The following is a 19,664-nucleotide window of genomic DNA, read 5'->3' as shown; positions in this document are numbered from 1 at the left end:
GGCAGGGAGTGTCTTTCACTCTGTGTTTGTAGGGCCCTAAGCACAATGGGCTCCGACAGTACAAATCATTCTCAAAAGCACTTAAGTCCCATTTTCAAAAGGGACTTCAGTCTCATTGAACGTCTATGGGATATAAATCCCACTTGAAACTGGGACTTTAGTGCCATTAAGGCCTCTGGCCCCTCTAGTGGTAGGCAATGGATGCGGGGAGATATGCCCAGCTGATCTAGCGGGTGATCCACATCTGATGCTGCAGAGGAAGGGGGGAAAAAACAGGGCCCTTGTGCACTGGATGTGGGGGAGAATTCCTCTGCAACCCCAAATCTGATGATCAGTACGACCCTGAGCATGTGAACAAGAACCAGTCAGCCAGGCATCTAGAAACAGGAGTCTGTGTACAACCCCAGAGCACCATCTGCTGTCCCGTCTCCAGCTGTGGCTGATCTCCGATGCTTCAGAGGAAAACAAATCCCTCCCTCTCCCAGCCCCAATACATCTAGACTAATCACATGGACCTCACTTTTACAATTGCACATACCAGCCTCCTCTCCCATTCATGGCCATGTGATATCCCTGCATGAAGTCTTACATGGAAAAGTGAGCCTAGGAAAGTATTACATTTATGTGACTTGCTGTTGAAGTGATGCAGCTGCTGGAAAAAAAGGAGCATCCAGTTCTCTGCAGACCATCTGCAGGTCTTTTCTGGATCACTCATGATCTTCAGACCCATTTTGGAACCAGTAGTGTCTAGTATTCTTAGGTTTTAAGGCCAGACGGAACCATTCTGATTGAGTCTGACCTTCTCAATAACATGGGCCATAGTACTTCACCTGGTAATACCTGCATCAAACCCAAAAACCTTTGGTTGAACAAATGCAAGATACAGTGAGACTCAGATTGATTCTGGCTTTGGATGGCTCCTTTCGGCGCTAGGCAGGCTGTGGTTTCATTGCTTTTTATTATTTCAGTAGCATGGATATCAGGAATAGTAGCTGTGGGTTGTTTCTATTCATTGACTGTCTGTTGGGCTTGGAAGCTGTTAGAACAGGACAGTCAAAACACAGACAGGAAATAATCTGTGATATTGTCCAACTGGAGTATCAATTCCCTCTTTGTGTTCAAAGGACGTTGTCTGATCAAATTCAGCCCAAAATGTGTGTGTGGTTTTTTTTTAACGAAGACTAATAATAAAAGAAATAGGAATTGATATAGTTCTCAGTTTAAAATGTATAAAGCAAACATTCCCCTGCAGTTTCTATGACCTAAATGTGGAACCACTGAGCTAGTATTATTTGGGGGGCTTCTTTAGCATCCCCCAAGGTAACTCCTTGCAGGGGGCAGAATCACCCCTGAAATCCAAGATGATCACAGAAGAATGACGGTGACAGCTGTAAACCTCATTTGACAATAAACCATGCAGGGAGCCCCTTACACAAGAGATTGTAACATGAGCCCTTCAGCGCAGGTTACAGTCTGAAAATCTTCCTCCTTGATACAAAGAGGAGGACAATCAGGCTGTTCTAGTGGATTGGCCCTGTAGAGTGTGAATATGGAGGATTCCAAACCCTGTACAGCCCTTAGGAAGCAGGTGCCACACCTCTCCAGCTTAGACAGGGCTCCAACATCTTGGGAACATCCTACAGGCAATGGAATTTGTCACCAATCCATGAGAAATATCTTGTTGATTGAAGGCTGCTGTATGTCCCGCAATGCTAAGAGGCATTTAACCCCTTGTCACCTCTCTTTGTGCATTCTGCATTCAGCAAAGAGCCACTGGATGTCTCATGAGGGAGCTTCGGAAGATATTCCCATGGCAAGTACATTTAGTCAAAGCGCATGACATTAATAAAAAAGATCAGTATGTGCCGCCAGATACCACTGGAGCTGGGAAAAGTTTGTGAACATGTTCTCCAAACCCAGCTCTGGATTATTGGTGAGACAGGAATGTGTGTCCAGTTCGGGTGTCCACACTTTAAAAAGTAGATTGAAAAATGAAAGCGGGTTCAGAGAAGATCCACAAGAGGGATTGGGGATTGGTCCTGCTTTGAGCAGGGGGTTGGACTAGATGACCTCCTGTGGTCCCTTCCAACCCTGATATTCTATGATTCTATGATTTGTGGTCGGGAAAACATGCCTTACAGTGAAAGGCTAACGGAGATCAATCTACTTCGCTTACTCACTAGAGGGCTAAGCGATGATTTAAATACCTGTGCAGGGAGAAGCTATCCAGTCTGAGAAGGTTCTTTGATCTGCAAAGACATAACAGGATCTGATGGCTGCAAGGCTCCGCGTGGAAATAAGAGGAACATGTTTAACAGGGAAGGATTAGCCACTGGAACAAATTCCAAAGAGATGCTCCATCCCTTGGAATCTTGACATCAAGACTGGATGTATTTCTAGAAGATACGCTCTAGTTCAAGTGCAACCTATTGGAGAATGTGTGTTACCAGGCCTCCCTCTGCTCCCATCCACAAAGCATATGAATTGATACAGCCCCTAGGTACGTAGCTTTAGCTCAAGCTCATGCGTTTGGCTCTGGAGGTTCCTGGTTCAATCTTGCTGTATTGGCCCAGGGGATGGCTGTGGCACAAGTTAATGGGCTCCAGGTAGTAATTGGTAGGTGAGGTTTTGTGCCATGTGTAGGCAGGCGGTGAGACTAGATGCTCATAATGGTCTTTTCTGGCCTTAACACTCTGAAACCTGACAAATGAATGACCGGCTCTGACTGTGCCTGTGCATTCCTCTTGTATTCACTGTGCCACAAATATTAGTGTGACCACTTTATTTCTGCCCTAAGGTTGGGGGTGGAGCTTTTATTCCAATGAGTGTGCCTTTTGAGGCACAAACAAGCATATTCCAGTGGGAACAAATGTCTTTGCCGGCAAAGTGTTTCCCTGGCCATATTTGACAGATGGCGATATGAGAAGAGAAAATTGAATGTAAACTCTGCTAGACTGCCACTAACTATGGTTGACATCTAACTCCCTTGCTCACCGAGGAAGGAATCGAGGTGCTGTTGCAACTGGGATCTGCCTGTAACTTGGGTTTAAAAGAGAACTAGATACATTCATGGAGGTTAAGTCCATTAATGGCTATTAGCCAGGATGGGTAAGGAATGGTGTCCCTAGTCTCTGTTTGTCAGAGGATGAAGATGGATGGCAGGAGAGAGATCACTTGATCATTACCTGTTAGGTTCACTCCCTCTGGGGCACCTGGCATTGGTCACTGTTGGCAGACGGGATGCTGGGCTGGATGGACCTTTGGTCTGACCCGGTATGGCCGTTCTTATGTTCTTATGCACTAGCAAAGTCCCCCTCTAGTGGCTGGAACTAGAACTGCCCCTAGTGCAAATGGAGTTGGTCCTTTTAGTGCAAGCTGCTTGTGATTTATGCTTTTTGGTCCCAGGTTCAAAGCCAGCTGTTGGAGCAGGCAGGACAACTGTATGTGCTTTGGTACACTGTTGTGCTCTTTCTTGTGTAACATGGAGCAAGGAAGCAATTTAAAATGTGCTTTCTTCCGGGACTGCTCCACTCTATAAAGGTTAGGTCATCCAAACAGGGAACAGAAACCACGCCGTCTAATTTAGGTGGCCAGTCAAAGAGGGTATACACAGGGTGTCGAATCCTGGAAGGAGCCCCATGCCTGCAAACACTTTACAAGAAGAGGTGTGCATCCAATAGGAGTGTAATATTTGCCCAACTTTTAAGACGAAAATCCTGGTTCTACTGGGGGTTTTGCCACTGACTTCAGTGCGGCCAGGATTTCATCCAGTGAAATGTTTGGAAAAAAATCATGTTCGGTTTGTAAATAACTCCCAAACTGGGGGCCGGGGGAAAGGCCCAAATCCAAATCAACTTCTTCCAGGTGAATATTGGACCTTCTCTGCTCGTGACTTCATAATAATACTCAGCCCATGTACGGGGCCCACTCCTGCTCTTACTGGGAAAACTCCCACTGATTCCAGCGGAGCAGGATTCGGCCTACTGAGCTGTATGTCCAAACTCCCACGCAGGCATGAACGAGTGAATCCAAATTTGCTGCTGCAGAGCTGATTTTGACACGGAGGGCGGCGAGTTCACATTGAGACTGAGAAGGAGATTCCTGGGTTTCGTGACCTGGATTCTGCATGGGACTGGGATGGACACCCACCAAACGCAGTGTGCACTGAGGGGGCACTAAGCAGAGTGTAACAACTATCAAACACCATTCGCTGTCCGATGCATTTGAACTGGTGACCTAGAGGCGAAAGGTCCATATCCTGTTACTAATTTCTGGAGTCTTCCAGTCCCCAGGGAGGAAGCTTTTCATTTAAATTCCCCCTGCCACCTCCTCTTCCCTCGCGTTCACTTGGGTCGTTCAAGTTCCATTTGACTAGAAATTGGACTCATTAAAAAGGGAACCTTTGATTATAATACAATAGAAAGCCAGAGTTTGTTTTGTTTTCTGTACAAGACGATCCGGTCATTGACCGTCCTTAGAAACCTGACTCCCGCACTTCCTTTAGAGAGTTTCCTTCAAGTCGGACGGGGCTGTGTCTGTGAGGCCAGAGGAAAGCATGTTATAATGGGCTCAGGAGCCATGACAGTACCCTCAGCACTGAGCGGGGATACACAGTTGGGTGATTCATAAAACCAACCCAAGTCCTTTCCCAGAGCTGATAAAAACAGCGGTATTTAAATAAAACGTTTCAGAGACAAATCCTGGAGCCGCTCTCTCAGTCTCTACTCCGGCAAAACGCTCGTATGCCCAGATGAGGACAGAGAAACCAAGATTTGCAATATTGTGGGTTAAAAATTTAGGTTTGAGGCTAAATATTGTTAGATTACTACTTGCTTAGCACCATGGGCGTGTGTAGCTCATTGTAGGTCTTTCCAGGGCAACATCCCTGCTCTTCAGAACTGTACTTGGACATGAACAATACAGTTAGGATCCTTAGGGCAAAGCGGGGAGGACCCTCCATTTTCAAAGCTGGAGGCCTAAAGTTTGACCCCTAGTTATATATGTGAGCATTTAAATCAAAGTGATCTATTTTCAAAGGCACTGAGCACCCAAAACTCTCAATGAGCTCACATGAAAAGAGAGTGGAATGACTGGGATTGTTTACCTTAGCAAGGATAGGAATAAGAGAAGTACAGAAAATCATGACTGGTCTAGAGAAGGTAACCAAGAACCATTGTTGTCCTTGCCACTCAATAACACAAGAACAAGGGGACATTCAGTGAAAATGAAAGGTGGTAAATTTGAAGTTCATCAAAGGATACATTTTTGTCATTAGACTGTGGAACTCACCGCCACAGGATGTCACTGAGGCCCAGGATTTCACAAAATTCAAAGAGCTAGTGAACTTTTATATGGTGAACAAAAATATCTAGAGTTATAATGGTAAATATTGTCTTTCATTTTTTTTAATTTTTTTTTAAAGTAATGCTCATGCTTCAGGGCTTATGCCCGTCTCTGACTATTAGGCTAAGAGACTTCCCTGAGGGCAGATTATCCCACAGCTGCCTGCTGAAGGATTTATAGCACTTTTCTCTGAAGCATCTGTCGCTGGCCACCATCAGAGATGACGCTGAACGAGATGGACCTTGCCTGTGAACCTGTCTGGCAATGCCTGTGTTCAAAAATCTGGAATGGGACCTAAGCCCACTCATGGTGCGATAGACAAACGAACTGCGACATGCATTATGCATTTTTATATTGCGGCGTCAGAGCGGGACAACAGCTGCAAGCTGGTCAAAAATGTGTCCCTGTTTTTCAGTACTCCTGGAGACAGTGTCATGCTGTAGTTAAGATGCAATCGAAGGCTACACAAAATACACCTCTACCCCAATATAACGCTGTCTTCGGGAGCCAAAAAATCTTACTGCATTATAGGTGAAACTGCGTTATATCAAACTTGCTTTGATCCGCCGGAGTGCGCAGCCCCGCTCCGCCCCGGAGCACTGCTTTACCACGTTATATCCGAATTCGTGTTATATCGGGTTGCGTTATATCAGGGTAGAGGTGTACGTAGGTTTTCAAGAGAGATCTGGAAGATAAGAAGAACAAATAAGCACCAGAATGAACGGATGTTGACAGGGCCGTCCTTACCCATATGCAAAGAACGCAGCTGCGTAGGGCACCAGGGAATTTGGGGCCCCAGCCCCGCCCCCGCTCCCCTGAGGATGGCTGCAGGGGACGGGCCTGCAGTCACCGCATGGCAAGTGTAGCGACCCAGCCCCAGGCTGCTCCACTTCCCTGGCTGCCAGCCGTGCTGCTGGCGAGTGCTGGGGGGCAGTTCCCCCCACCCTCCAAGGCTGGGAGCCAGGGGAGCAGAGCGGAGCGGGCTGGGGCCAGGGGGCAGTTTCCCCCCTTACTCCCATCCCTCTCCCCGCAGAGGCCTGGGGCCAGCCCCCCACGGAGGCCTGGGGCCCCACACAGTCCCCCCCCCACTGTGGGGTGTGTGGGGCACCAAAATGGCTAGGGATGGGCCTGGATGTTGCCACACTGAATACCTGAAGTGGCTTGGAGTGGCACACAATTCCAGCCTCTATTTGGCTACCGTTTGGCCTTGAAACACATACAGGTTTCATGCAGATTCATAGCTTCCAAGGCCAGAAGGGACCACTGTGAACATCTAGTCTGACCTCCTGCAGAGCACAAGACCACTGAATTTCACCCAGTTTAAACTGGTTCAGCTTCTTAAACCAGCATGCGCCACTTTAAGACGTTAAACTGGTTTAAGGAATTAAGTCCTCGAAATTCTTAAACCACCTTAACTCTTCTGGAGCAGCAAAAGAGTTTAAATCGCAAGAGTTACAGCAATTTAAGAGTCTTAAACTCTTAAAACACTTTTCAGATGTTAAGCCAAATTCGGCAGCATGCTTGTTGTCCAAATTCTTATTTAGTAGCTGGCCAAATCTTTAGCTTGATGTTTAGCATCCAGAGATTCCTACACAGATGGAATCACCCCACACCTAGAGGTTATACACAGTGCTGAATGGCCGTGTTAACCAATTCCCTGCCTCTGTGGACCATTCTGATCTGTGCCTGCTGACATGGGCTTTCTCTAAATGATTTTTTTCAGCGTAAGTGAAGGGGTGAATTTAAACCAGGATATTTCTACCAGTATCATCCCACGCCAGGGACACTTTCGTTCTGGGGAAAGAGCAGCTTCTTTGGGTTAGTTTGTCACACGGGGAGAGCTTTGGCACTAAATTACACAGTATGAATATGTACATGTGACCATGTAACCACCTTCTTGTCGTCTGTTGAGAATAGCCCACTTCCACCTTAATTGAATTGGCTCGTTAGCACTGACCCCCCACTTGGTAAGGCAACTCCCATCTTTTCATGTGCTGTGTATTTATACCTCCCTACTGTATGTTTCACTCCATGCATCTGATGAAGTGGGTTTTAGCCCACAAAAGCTTATGCCCAAATAAATGTGTTAGTCTCTAAGGGTACGTCTACAGTACCCACTGGATCGGCGGGTAGCGATCGATCTATCAGGGATCGATTTATCGCATGTAGCCAGGGGCGGCTCTAGCCATTTCGCCGCTCCAAGCACGGCGGCACGCCGCAGGGGGCGCTCTGCCAGTCGCCGGTCCCGCGGCTCCAGTGGACCTCCTGCAGACATGCCTGTGGATGCTCCACCGGAGCCGCCTGCCGCCCTCCCGGCGACCGGCAGAGCGCCCCCCGCGGCATGCCGCCCCAAGCACGCGCTTGGCGTGCTGGGCCCTGGAGCCGCCCCTGCATGTAGCGTAGATGCAATAAATTGATCCCCGATCGCAGTCCCGTCGACTGCTGAACTCCAGCTTGGCAAGAGGCGGAAGCAAAGTCAATGGGGGAGCGGCGGCCGTCGATCCCGTGCCGTGAGGACGTGAAGTAAGTGATTCTAAGTTGATCTAAGATACGTCGACTTCAATTACGCTATTCTCATAGCTGAAGTTGCATATCTTAGATGGACCCCCCTCTTAGTGTAGACCAGGCCTAAGGTGCCACAAAGCCGTGGTCTACACTGGGAGGGGGAGGGGGATCAATCTAACTTACATAACTTCAGCCACGTGAATAAGTCGTACTTAGATCGTGGTGTCTTCACAGTAAGAGAACAGACCTGATCTGGATGGTTGGGTTGATTGCAGCACAGGTGCTGCCAGTGAGACAGCCCATTGGGAGTCTGCTTATAAAGAAGGGGACTGAAGCTGAGCTGGGCGGGGTGGGGGGGGGGCTGCAGGCTCTTTTATTGTGATGATTTTGTCCTTTTTGACCCCAGAAGGAGTTGAATATTTTAAGGTAGATATGTCGACTGCTGCCACTCCCCCATCGACTCCGCCTGCGCCTCTCGCGGCGTTGGAGTACAGGAGTCGAAGGGAGAGCGCTCGGGGGTCAATTTATCGCATCTAGAGTAGACACGATAAATCGATCCCCGCTGGATCGATCGCTGATATGAGTTGTTACTCACCCCCCACCCCCGGGACTAAGCCTGGCTTTTTAGAAGCTCAGGCTATTTGGCTCTGGATGTCCTCTGTTCAGTCCCTGGTGCATTGGCCAAGAGGGTACCCATCACAACTGCATCCATCTCACCTAAGACCATGCCTCACCCCTAGCCAGAGCCCTGGCACAGGGCAATTTAATAAAACACACAGCTCTGGCTGTCCTCTCTGGGGCTAGGACAGTCCACTCACGCAACACATGCAGTTTCTGTGAATGTGATGCGAGTGAGGGCTTGTCTACACTACCATTTTTGCTTCTCCCGCCGACCTAGCTACTGCCACTCATGGAGGTGGTTTTATGATGTTGATGAGTGAGCTCTCTCTCTCCTGTCGGCACAGAGCGGCTACACAAGCGATCTTACAGCTGCACTGGCACAGCTGTGCTGCTGGGAGCTCGCTAGTGCAGACATGGTCTCAATTACTTGACCCAGCCAAGGCAATTCACATGTTTATTCAAATGAACTTTCCACAGTAACTTTTTGCAGTATTCGCCTGTTGCTTATCGGAAGCGACTGGGATAACACCGCACTAGGAGTGCAGCTCCAAGTGTATCATCTGGTGTTCACTGAAATTAAAAGGCAACAGATTTTAAAGCATGCAGGGGAATGTTTTCATGCAACCAAACTAATTATCCTGTGGAACTCATTGCTTCAGGATGTTCCCGAGGCTAATATTAAGTTTCAAGAAAAAGAACAGACTCATATCAATCAAAAATGATTAGAGGCTGGAGAACATGACTTATGAAGAGAGGCTGAGGGAACTGGGATTGTTTAGTCTTCAAAAGAGAAGAATGAGGGGGGATTTGACAGCTGCTTTCAACTATCTGAAAAGGGGTTCCAAAGAGGATGGAGCTCAGCTGTTCTCAGTGGTGGCAGATGACAGAACAAGGAGTAATGGTCTCGAGTTGTGGCGGGGTGGGGGGTAGGTTGGATATTAGGAAAAATGTTTTCACTAGGAGGGTGGTGGAGCACTGGAATGGGTTCCCTAGGGAGGTGGTGGAATCTCCTTCCTTAGAGATTTTTAAGGTCAAGCTTGACAAAGCCCTGGCTGGGATGATTTAGTTGGGGATTGGTTCTGCTTTGAGCAGGCGGTTGGACTAGATACCTCCTGAGGTCCCTTCCAACCCTGATATTCTATGATTCTATGATTTGGTGATAAGAAAATCACCTGCAATTTACTGAGGCTGAACATTACAATGGCTGTCAGTCCTTGTGCTTCAGCTCATAAAATGTTCCCCAGCTGGAGTCAAGAACAAATGTCACCTACCCAGAGGATAGTCTATAGTACCATTAGCGGCATTATAAATGGGTTTTACACCTTGTTTGGAAGCATCCGGCACAGGCCACCCCCTGAGACAAGGTACAGGACTAGATGGACCATTGTTTGCTCCCAAGACAGCATTTTATGGTATCTGAGCCATCCCCGCAGCTGGAATAAATCATTGTATCTCCACTGAAGTCAATGTTACACCAGCTGATGATCTGGCTCTATATCGCTGTGTGTTCAGCGCTGAATTTTTCAATGTATTTGTTTAGCAAGAGGAGAGTTAAACCAAACCACAGTTAAAAGCTGCTTTGTTTTCTTGAGGTAACAGGTTAGCTATGTGCAAGCGATATCTCTTATCTTTTAGCCCTGGGAAGGCATGTAGCATCAAGCAGATATTGTCTTCATGCTTGGCTTCTTTTTGCATTTCAGCTCTAAGATATGCAGGCAACCTGCCATCGGCTGTAAAACCACAAACCCCAATGCACTGTGATCTGTGATGGGACTGATAACGACAAATATATGAAAACAGCCTTCAGAGAAGTTGACTTCTTTCCAGGAGGCTCTGGCCTGAGATCTGGCTTTTGAAGGCAGTTGTTCATGCATGAGGAGAATCACGTTTAGGCTTTGGGAAAGTTATAGTGAAAAAGAAAGAGAGAGAACGGGAGAGACAGAGGAAAATCAGCGTTATGATATTGAAGGACCACACTGGTGTAATACTGGCCCCTTCTAATATGACAAAGTCATTGCACTTTACAATCACTAACTAGTCTTCACAGCACCCTCGAGAGTATCATTGTCTTCATTTTAAAGGTGGGCAAAATAAGGCACTATGATGGGGCTTATGTGAGTCCACAGCAGAACATCGAATAGAAGCCATGGCTCCTGACTTCCCGTCTCTTGTGCATGGGCTACCAGTCCAGCCCTACTTCACTAGGGACACTCTTATGGCCCTGAAGTTCATGAGTACTGTATGGAATTGTGAGGCCACACAAAAGCCACTCGATTTGCCAGCTCAGCCCATCGATGTCGCCCTCTCATACTTTCTGCTTCCAACTAACGCCTCCTGCTCAGCCTTCTTGTAATATATAAGAATTAGGTAGTATCCCTTTTAATAGTTTGCAAGCCGTCTAATGGCGCTCACCATGTTTTGTGTTTTAGAAGCCACCCGAAACCAGTCAGGGCAGCAAGATGTATGTAGCTGAGCCTGGGATGCTACATGGTCATTTGGGACCCAACAGTGCTTGTGTGGTTTCTTCATATTGTTTTGCTTGTGCAAAGAGCAGAAGACACAACTCTTCTTCCTTGCAATATTTCTGGCGCTTCCGGCCCAAGCCAGCAGCAGGCGGTGTAGATGGATTTGAGGAAAGTGCCCTGACTATGTCTGCCCCTGCCTAAAGGCTCCAGTGGAGGCTTGGACAAAAGATTTGGAAGGAGTTTTCTTTGTTGCATGAAATCTGAAGCTGGTGAGCACTTCACGGTTGTCATTGTTCTGCAGACCTCGATTTCTCAGAACTCAGGTCCTCCTGCCACTTGAGCTAAGCCTAAATAGCTGCCAGCTGTTCCCAGGACAGAGCCTATGAAACACAGCTGAGCAGTCGGGATTCTGTCCAGTAGAGGGCAGACCACCACGCATGCTCTAGCCCAGCTAAGGATGTTATTTTAATGCCTCACCCAACTCAGTTTCTACACGGGAACAGGTCTAAGCAAATGCACAGAAGCCCCCTCCCCCTCCTTACACCGTGACATTTGCAGCTCTCTTTCAGAAGCACTTGGGCCAGACACCAAGCTGCAAAGCAATTTAATGGAATGGGAAGCCAACGGGTGCTCTAAATGGCTTATCAGATTCCAGGCCGAATCCATCTGCAGCCCAGGGATTTCCCCATCTGCGTAATAGCGCTTGCATTGCGTTCTCAATCTCATCCAGCAAAAAGCCCCTTTAAGAGTCTCTTAATCCCACTCTTCTATCCTGACAAGGGCAGCAAGTCTCTCTAAAGCATGATAAGCTCTCGGTGGGGGATCCTGACCTTCCCCCTATCGGGAATACTCCAACTCCCAGAAACCTATGTTTGGTTAAAGGGCCGGTGTCTGAATTAGACGCGTTCCCTTCAGGTGAAGGATGGGGTGTGCTGTTTTCAGTCTCTATGCTGGCTGAAAGAATCAGTTGCTCAGATCATATGAAAGACTTTGGAAGATTTCTTGCACTCACAGGGCAACATCCTAGAGTCACCACACAGTCTGGTACCTTTCTGCCTGGGTGGGAATGATCGGTCCTGCCGTGGAGACACCTGGGATTCAATTAGCCACGGTGCACAGCTGGACAGGAGCCATGCATATTGACAAAGCTGAATGCATTAGGGACGAGAAATGTGTGATAAGGGGGTGGGGGAATAGCAGTGGGTGCTGGAAATATCAGGACTGAGGATAGAGCTGGGGTGGGGGAGGAAGGACTGGAATAACAAGGGGTGTCAGAAGTCTCCTATAGTCCATATTACAATGGAAATTTCCATTGAGGAGTTTGGTCATAAGAACGTGAGAACGGTGCCCCAGAGGGAATGAACAAGTCTCCTGATATACACTTGGTACATTGCAATTATATATCATCTTTCATCTACATTCTGGAAGGAGGTTTAATTCACAGGCTGGATAATGTTTGAGGATTTATTGTCCTAGATCAGGCTATGATTCATCCAAACGTTGTCTTGTCTTGCCTAGCGGTGCCTTCACGTTCTGAGCAGATAAAATCGTGAAATGCCCAGCCTTCACCCTACATTCAGAGAGAACGGGGACAGTTTTGCTATGTGCCTGCCACTGTAAGAGAAGGGTTCGGCTCTTAAAGACAGTAAACAAATCCAGCTGCTAACAGTGAGATCTTTCCATCTGTAAAACAGTCTTCCCCAGGACAGTGGTGGAAGAGCCATCTCATGAGACATTTCAAATGAGATGGGAGAATACATGCAGGCACTTTGTCTTTGTCTTGTTTTCCCACAGTTACAGATAACTGACATGGTGGGAGAGCAACTTAAGGTCCTGAACATTTAGAAAAATAGATAGAAAAAATCAAGCCCTGGTCTCAAGCAGGTTAAGGGACTGGATTAGGATTTGGGACATCTGGAGTCTATCCCTGGCTGTTCCATGGACTCCCTTTGGCACCTCGGACAAACCGCTTAATCTCTCAGTGCCTAAGTTCCACCTCTGTAAATCAGGACACTACTACTTCCTTTGTCTCTCTTGTCAGTTTAGATTGGAGCTCTTCAGGGCAGGGACTGACCTTTACTGCGTGTGGTTAGAACCTAGCACACTGGGGCCTTCATCTCAGTTAAAGCTTCTCTGTTCTACAATAATCATAATTCTGTGTCTAACTTTAATGACCACAGAAGTGTTACATTGTCAGCTCCTGTTCACCATCTCCAACTGGGCTTCTGAAGCACATTCTGTCATAATACACGAGCCGGTTGATTTTATGATGAACATGATTGCAAATAAAGGCAAGTTCTGGATTATCTTCACTCGGAGCAGCTCACAATCATCCAAAAATACAAAAGCATCTGCTTCTCTCTTGCCCATATTTTCCTTATTATAATTATTATCCTTTTTTGGATTGGATATGACTTTATTTTTAGATCTCAGGGAAGCTACGTTAATTTGAAATGCATTTGGATTTCCTGCTCATCTCAATATTTTTTTCCGCCTAGAATTGAAGTCATCAATGCCAGGGCATGGTGGAGGTCTACTTCTGGAAAGGTGATTATCCTATAAATATTCAGCCTACTACTTGGATAATAATTATTTCTTCTACTGTCTCCCTTTGAAGGGTTGTTCAAAAAGTACAGCAGTCGGAATACATAAGCGTTTCAGGGAGAAATAAAACTCTAGACTTGAACTGCATCTGAATTTTTTCTTCAGTTGCTCTGTCTGAAAGGTATTGTCAGTGGGTTGGAGGCTACAGAAGCTATTTGGAAAGACACCTCTGCAAATGTAAGTCCGCAGCATTTGATATTCAAATGTTATTTGGAAATGGCACACCTGATGGTTGATTTTTCTCTTGGCTGAGAGCTTCCCTGGAATTGGAGGTGTATGGCTGATGCATAAACTACTTAGCACGTAGTAAGAACTAACGACAGCAGATGAATATGTGTCATCTTGTCACAAGTTCTCATTGTTTTGACGTGTGTATGAACAGAACCTCTTGTACCAGTAGGATCTGGGCCTTGTGTAAAAACAGTTCCCTTTTTATACAAACGTGCACTTAACTTAGGACACAGGAAGGGCAAGGGAGTTAGAGAGGAAGGCTGAACTTAGGGGTAAGGAAGCAAAGGGGGACTCCAAAGATCTGCATTTAATTCCCAGCTCTGCCCTGAATAACCTTGGTCATGTCACTTGATCGCTCTGTGCCTCTGTTCCCCATCTGTAATATGAGGATAATAGTTTCTCCCCCACTGTATCTCTCTTGTCTAGTTAGAGTGTAAGCTGCTTAGGTCAGGGACTCTCTCTTACTATGTATTTGTAGCTGGCACTACCCTAATGTAACATAATGACAAACCTCTAAAAGTAGGCAGCATGCTGTGCTCTCTGAGCCCAGCCACAAGGAGGCGACATGGTCATACGCACGACACTGAATAGTTTGAGCAGTGTAAAGAATCCAGCACGTTAGCAAATGTAATTGTAAATGGGCTTGTGACAGGGTGTCTGTCACGCCCCTCTTCCAGAGCCCGCTGGCTGCCCCTGGAAAGTGCAGGGAGGCTTTCAGTGATGCAGCACCCGTAGCTTTATTTACACACACAGAGTTCTCCCACCCCCAGTGTTGAGCTATATACAAGGCTTACAGGGTTAGTTCCCTCTCTTTTCCTGCAGTCAGCCCACAGCTAGGAGTCTGACCTTTTCCTCTGGCTCCTAGTCCTTATCACTGCTGGCTTGTCAGGCCCGCAGGTGGAACCAATCCCCAGGCCAGGCATCAGGTCTGTTTCACCAGCCCCAATCTATTTCCCTTGCTTGGAGCTGGCTGAGCAGGGGTAATTAGGTGCTTTTGCACCAGCACCCTGCTACAGGGCTGTTTAGGGACTGTCACCAAAGGCTGACTTCGTGCCTGGTGCAACGCCACTACCCAGTGTCACGCCAGGGGTAAATTTGCTCCTTTGGGTCTGAGAGATTTCGAGCAGAAAGAATTTTAACGAGGATCTCCAGACGTGACTAAGGAAACCCTGTTTATTTTAGTCTGAACTCCCTCTGTCCGAGAGACCCCGATTGTATTTCTTGTATATATAGAAACCATCGAAAGCGCACATAGATGTTCTTTTTTTGACCCCAGCAGTCTGGTTCACCTGTTAAAAGCCCATTATGGTGCCAAGCCAGGGCATTCTTCTCCACATAACACGGGAGGGTGGTGAAAGCTGGTTCTGCTCAGAGTATGGGAAAACTGATGTCTTCCAAGAACCCCTTTCTTTTAAGCGTGTTGAGTTCTTTCCAGGGGCAGCAGATGATATATCGTTCGTGCATCTCAAGTCATTTAAACACTTGCATGCACGCACGCATTTTCCAATGGCTATAAACAAAACCCTTTGAGTCTGCTGCTGCGGCCACAGCACCTTCCGTGAGAGGGCATCTCGTTTCATGGGCTCGAACCGAGGCGTCACAAACACTTCAATAATTCAGAAATAATCTCCATCGTAAAGAAGAGCCCTTGCCATGGCTCCTTGGGGGGTTTCCCTTTCCTGCCCCAAACAGCTGTGTTGGTATTTAGACACAGGATACCAGCTCAGCCCCTACTCATATCCTGCAGGCTTTATAAGTTCCCAGATGGTCCATAACGTTTATCCAGTAGTCAGCCAGCCAGCAGTGCTGCTTATCTAGTGTATAACTCTTTGGAATGCATGTGTGGGGAGAAGGGATGGGAGGAGAGAAGAGAAAAATGCCAGATCATCTTCCCAGAACATTTCCTTTCTCAGTCCAGACAGAAACAAACATGGTGAGAGACGTGGCCACTGTTACACTGGATTTGGCTTCAGTGCCTGTCTCTTGCCAAGGGCCCTGGTTCACCACTGCCCTGCGTGTTTGGTGGCATTTTCACCCTTTCCGATTTGGGGTGCCCTGTGCCAGTTGAAAGGGCGACACGAGACGTGGGGCAAAGTAAATCAGGCTCAACGTGCTGTTTCCACCCATTTCCCAAATCTCAGCAATCAGGAGGATTCATACTAGCAGACAAGATCCTGGGGTTCTGTGTCTCCCAGCTGACATCTGCATCTATAGCTGCCTCATTTCTACCCGCATCTCCTCTCTCCTAGCTTTTCCCATTGCCTCCTTCCCCTACATCTGCACTGGTGCCCTCCTCCCTGCTGCCCTGTCTGCTCAGAACAGCCTCCTAACCAATGTTCTCCCTCTCCCACACCTCTTCTATGAAGACTACCATTTATGGCACCTACTACTGTCCTTAGTTACCCGAGCTCCTGCCTTCAGAGTGTACCTAAAGATGCACCTGAGTCACAATGTGCAGATCCAGGTGTTGATCTGAACTTCCCAGGTCTAGGCTAGAAATTAGCAAACACTATTTCACTAGGAGGGTGATGAAGCACTGGAATGGGTTCCCTAGGGAGGTGGTAGAATCCCCATCCTTGGAAGTTTTTAAGGCCCGGCTTGACAAAGCCCTGGCTGGGATGATTTAGTTGGGGTTGGTCCTCCTTAGAGCAGGGGATTGAACTAGATACTTCCTGAGGTCTCTTCCAACCCTGATATTCTATGATTCTATGATTCCCCAAACTCTGGGAGGGTCCTATTCAGGCCATTGTGGAGATAAAAGTCAACTGTGAAGGGTGGATCTGGAATTGAGCTTCTCCAAAGTCCAGGAGCATTCAAAGCCGAGATTTCCTCTGATTTCTTAGCCTTTCAAAGAAGTGTATTTATTTGTCAATGGTTTCCCTATTCTGTGGCATCGCATGTAGTTATGGGGCTATATAAATAATGAAAAAGATGAGCCGATAAAAGGAAAAGGGGGACTTCTGTCCTGGAGTGAAGTGGAAATAAAGATAAAACAAAAAATCCAAGAACAATGGATTTGCATTTTCCTGTTCCTTAAAAGGGCAGAGAGAGAGAGAGAGAGAGAGAGAGATCCTTATGGTGTTTGCTTTTGGAAAGTACTCAGCTGCCACAGTGATGACCGCCTGGATGGACATGTGTGAAGTCTAAGGATATGTCTACACTGCAGTAAAACACCCACAGCTGGTCCATGGCTGCTCATGGGCTCAGGCTGGAGCCAGGCTGGGGAGCCCACAAAGGAGGATGGTCTGACCCTGAGTCAAGCCGGGACCCAGGGTTCAAGCCCTATTGCTTTGCAGTGTAGACGCAACCCCAGTGGATTCGTGTTCTGGGAGTCCGCCAAAAGTATCCCACTAGCCAACTTTCATTTCCTCTAGACAATCCAGTTTGGTGGCCAGTCAAATGTTCCTACGCTGCACCATGAACAAAGGGCTAGAGCGGGCACATTTTGGGAGGGCACAAAGAACTCTGGGATATGGATGGTCAGCCTCCAGCCCACATAATGCAGTGTCGATGCTGGAGCCCCAGGTTGGCACCCTGGGTTCAACAATTCCCAACCTGGGATTACAAAGGCGTATAGACGCTCAAGCCCTAGGTTAACAAAGCCAGGGTCTGCTAACTTGAGTTCTGCTAACCCTGGGCTTACGTTGTAATGTGGACATACCCTAAGGGTACGTCTACATTGCAATGAAACACCCACAGCTGGCCCATGTCAGCTGACTCAGGCTTGCAGGGCTTGGGCTAAGGGGCTGTTTAATTGCAGTGTAGACATTTGGCCTCAGGCTGGAGCCTGGGTTCTGGAACCCTGTGAAGTGGGAGGGACCCAGAACCTGGGCTAGTGACTGACTGCAACAGGTCACTAATCATTCATAAGTTGAGAACCAAAAGTGCCATCCCAATAGCGACCCTTTTCAACCTTATCTATCCAGGGTATTTATGTGGGTCCCATCACCAGAGTATCTGTGCATCTCACAGTCTTTAATGTATTTAGCATCACAACCCCTCGTGAGGTAGGACAGTGCTGTTATCCCCAGCGTACAGAGGGGAATTGAGGCACACGGAGGCTAAGTGACTTGCCCAAGGCCACACAGGGAGTTTGTGGCAGAGCAGGGAATTGGGCCCAGGTCTCCCAAGTGCTAGGCTAAATGCCCTAACCACTGGGCCATCCTTCCTCTCCCGTCGCCATGCCAAAAGAGTAGGTAACTTGCAGAATCCAACAGTGATCGATAACACTGCAAAGCGGCAGCCTGGCTGGGGTTAGTCTGTCACCCTCTTGCCATTCCTGGACAGCCGTCATCTGGGACAGCCTGCGCATCGGGCACATTCCTGCCCTGCTTGCTTGGAAAAAATTCCACAGACTCTAAGCCTCCATGGGAAAAAAAGAAATAAAGCCAGGCAAAAGCATGACATTAACGTTCCGAGGCCAAGTTCAGTAGCATGAATAAAAACCGTCTTAACCTCTCAGGGCAGGAGGTCACCAGCTGGATGTGGAACTTCGCCACCAACAGATTGCTGTGGGCTGGAGTGATGAATGCTAGTTAGTACCAGTAGATTTCAGAAGAATTTCAGCTGTAAAGAGACAGGGTATCCTGGAGCAGTGCCGAACACGTTGTGACTGTGGCTTGTCTCGTCCTTCGTCTGGGTCTCTCTCGTTCTGCCTCCACAGATTTCCCACTCTAGACAGCAAAAGAACATATGCTGTGGGAAAGTCTGTTAGAACATACCAGGGTTGAAAGCAATAGAATTTCTGTAGGGATTTAATAGGGTTCTATGGAAATTGCTCTAAAATCCTATGGATTTTAAAAGGGAGCGAAATCCTTTCTATAGTTGACATTTTCAAAGCAGTTTAGGCCACTCGGGGTCTGTCTAGACTGCAGTCCTTGGGTGTGATAGCTCAGGTAGACACCCCCAAACTAGCTTTAACCTAGCTAGTTCAGGTTCCAGAGAAGTCAAACTGCACAGAACATACTTCAGCCTGGGCTCCACACTGCAGAGACCCAACCTAGCTACATCACTACTCTCTGTCTCCGTCTGTTGCCTCTTGCCTTATGATGAGATTGTCGGCTCTTTGGGGCAAAGACCCACTTGTCCTGTGTTTCTTCAGCCCCTAGCACAATGTGGGATTGGTCCATAACTAGGGCTCCTAGTTGCTACCACTATAAAATAATAACGTCTTCTATTAAAATTAATAGATGTGTCCAAATCCCCTAGGCTTCTCTAAAAATCTTATCCTAAAAGGGGTTTTGGGTGGTGGTTTTGGAGCATATTATAGAATTCTCTAGCAAGAATCCAATTCTCTACAAAGTTCTGTGAGATGCTTGAAAGTCTGTGTCACTATTATTAAATTATATGGCATTTTTCCATAGGGGAAGGAGGACAGCTTGCATTTTAGATACTGTTTGTATGAGGGAAGTGGGACCAAAAGCGGAAAGTCAACCATGGAAGATACAAGTCTCCCCACTCTTTCCAATCCTAGCCAAACTCTTCATCCCACCAGCAATTCATGGCAGCAATTGAACACTGCTTTGCATTGATCTCCAGATCTGGTTCCAGAAGAAAGCACCCTTTTTCACGTGGCACCCACGAGACGTCCTTGGTCTCTCTGCACGATGTTTTTCTTTAACGTTCTCCAAGCTAAAATAAAACCAAGAGTGGTACCATGCTTGACTCATTGTATCGGCTTTATGTGTGGCGCTTTCTTGCTCATTGTCAGAGTGGATTTGTCTTTCAAACTTCAAAGTAGCAAAGGAATACAATCATAAAGAAGGGTTTCCTTGAGGAGCTGTCTCTTCACCCGATCCCATCCCACGTTTAATTTCTTCCTGCCCCAAGGAGTGAATGTGGTCTAATACTTAAAGCAGGGGCCTGGGAATCAGGGCTTCTGGGTTCCCCAGGTGG

General features: G+C 47.3%; 1 long non-coding RNA gene across 1 annotated transcript in view; it reads left to right on the top strand.

The window, feature by feature from the left end:
• The window catches only part of LOC123378305, a 155,427-nt gene extending 136,102 nt beyond the window's left edge, over positions 1-19,325 (top strand). Inside the window, exons 3-4 of the long non-coding RNA XR_006582557.1 lie at positions 13,433-13,481; positions 19,133-19,325. This is a non-coding gene — a long non-coding RNA (uncharacterized LOC123378305). The remainder of the gene's footprint in view (positions 1-13,432; positions 13,482-19,132) is intronic.
• Positions 19,326-19,664: the final 339 nt, after the last annotated feature.

This window comes from Mauremys mutica, chromosome 10 (assembly GCF_020497125.1).
Source record: "Mauremys mutica isolate MM-2020 ecotype Southern chromosome 10, ASM2049712v1, whole genome shotgun sequence".
In the NCBI taxonomy this organism is placed as follows: Eukaryota; Metazoa; Chordata; order Testudines; family Geoemydidae; genus Mauremys; species Mauremys mutica.
Note: the sequence above shows the minus strand (reverse complement) of the source record. Positions and strands in the feature narration are given on the sequence as shown.